This window comes from Penaeus chinensis, chromosome 30 (genome assembly GCF_019202785.1).
Source record: "Penaeus chinensis breed Huanghai No. 1 chromosome 30, ASM1920278v2, whole genome shotgun sequence".
Lineage (NCBI taxonomy): Eukaryota > Metazoa > Arthropoda > Malacostraca > Decapoda > Penaeidae > Penaeus > Penaeus chinensis.
The window spans coordinates 6923069-6925568 of NC_061848.1; the positions used below are offsets into that span (position 1 = coordinate 6923069).

The following is a 2500-nucleotide window of genomic DNA, read 5'->3' on the forward strand; positions in this document are numbered from 1 at the left end:
ATATATATATATATATATATATATATATAGAGGCACATGCATAGTATAGATATATGTGACGTTGCATGTGTGTGTGTGTTTGTGTGTGTGTGAGAGACATGCACCTGTTATCCACATCAAGGTAACAGACACAGTTAGAATTTCTTGATCTTCTGCCCACGCACTTAGCTGCTGGAATGCAGAATGTGGATCGCAGAGGGAATCTGTTCATAGTAAATTAGAATGATAATTCTTCTTCTTCTTCGTCTCCCTCTTTAGTATTACCATTACTATTATTACTTTTATAAATCCTATTATGATTGTTGTTGTTATTATTGTTATTATTGTTTTTAATTATTATTATTTTTAGTAGTGGCAGTGACGTCATTGATATCAGCATTATTGTTATTGTCATTCTTGTTCTTATTGTTATTGTTGTTGTTGTTGTTTTTGTTGTTTTGGTATTGTGTTTTTTATTAAATTTATTATTGTCACTGTGTTGCCATCGCCACTACTGTCGTTACTACTATCATTATTATTGCAATAGTCGCCATTGTATCTATTATTGTTATCATCAAATTGATCAATGATGCTTTTATCATTATGGTAATTATTGTTATCATTTTTGTTCAGAGGATTGTAATTATTGTTATCATTATTTGAATTATTATTCCTTTTATCATTTCTATTATTATTATTGTTACTGTTATCATTAATATTATTGTTATTTTATCATTATTATTAATAATATAATTATTATTGTCGTTATTACTATTATTATCACCATCATCATCATCATCATCACCATCAAGCATCATCATCATTATCATCATTGTAGTTTTTATCATTATCTTCCAGTCTTTGAAAAATCGCTTTGCCTTTCCTCTGGATCAAATTTATTTTCTTTTTTAAATGATGTGTCCGACTTTGTGCGTATTCACCTTTTATGCGTCACATGTCCGAATTTATATATGTTTAAATATATGAAAGAATGCGTGCGCTTAAATACTGACTTATTTACTCGCATTTAGGCATATTTAGTCAACTTTTACGACTATATTTGTCCGAAGCCATTTATGGAGACTTAACATTATCTATTTTTTTATTTGTATTTACTCGTGTTTAGGTATATTTTGTAAACTTTTACGACTTTATTTGTGCGAAGACATTCATAGAATCTTGACATTATTTGTTTTTTTATATTCACGTATATTAATTAGATTTCATGATTGATGTGTGTGTAATATATACACTCTTTATTTTCCACGTCTATAGACATACGTTTTCCGGTTCTCACGTAAATATGATAAACCTACATTATAGACAAGAATGTAACATTGTATAAACATCTGTTTTTTTCACTATTAACATTTTTTTAAGCCCGTCAGTTGAGGTGTTCGGATGGCCACAAGTAAGCTATAAAAGAACCCGCATAGACGATGTGTTCGTTTTGATGAGGCTGATCCATCATGTTGACTGTGTGTGTGTGGTGGTGGTGGGGGGGGGGGGGTATATGTGTGTGTGTGTGTGTATGTGTGAGAGAGAGCGAGAGAGAGAGAGAAAGAGAGAGAGAGAGAGAGAGCGAGAGAGAGAGACAGAGAGAGAGAGAGAGAGAGACAGAGAGAGAGAGAGAGAGAGAGAGAGAGAGAGAGAGAGAGATTATGTGTGTGTGTGTGTGAGAGAGAGATAGAGAGAGAGAGAGCGAGAGAGAGAGAGAGAGAGAGAGAGAGAGAGAGAGAGAGAGAGAGAGAGAGAGAGAGAGAGAGAGAGAGAGAGAGAGAGAGAGATAGAGAGAGATTATGTGTGTGTGTGTGTGAGAGAGAGAGAAAAAAAAAGCAGAGAGAAACAGAGAGAGAGAGAGAGAGAGAGAGAGAGAGAGAGAGAGAGAGAGAGAGAGAGAGAGAGAGAGAGAGAGAGAGAGAGAGAGAGAGAGAATGTGTGTGTTTGCTTGTTTGTCCGTGTCATTTTCAATATGCGTTTGTGTCTATGTTTGTTTTTATATGTTTGCATGAGTATGTTTGTTTGTATACTAGCTAAAATGTTTACTTTCCGTCGAGTCAGTAATAGTTGCATGATATTTGCCTCCAACAGTACCTGGTGCGACTACCATAATATAAAACAGATTTAGTGTTACGATAAAGCCAATGCCGGTTTTACAGTGTTGCCAACGTTAACGGTGCCTGGACATGTGACACTTCCAATGCGAGACCTGAAAGATGTTCTTCGTGTCGCTTTTGCTGTTGTATTAGGTCGTTTTATTATCTTTCTTAATCTAGCTAGTAGTGTGTATTTTCTTTCATCTGGGATAGATGTATTTACAGTTGTTGTGCATTAAAGCATGTACGTGATTTAATCGTGGTTCCGAACGAGATACTTGTGTTTATATTATATACATACATACATACATGCATACATACATACATACATACATACATACATACATACATACATACACACACACACACAGACACACACACACACACACACACACATACACACACACACACAATGACTTCTCTCA

General features: G+C 34.6%; 1 protein-coding gene across 5 annotated transcripts in view; it reads left to right on the forward strand.

Annotated features, from left to right (window-relative positions):
* The window catches only part of LOC125041578 (titin-like), a 284691-nt gene that overhangs the window by 90069 nt on the left and 192122 nt on the right, over window positions 1-2500 (forward strand). The gene's annotated exons all lie outside the window — the stretch shown is intronic.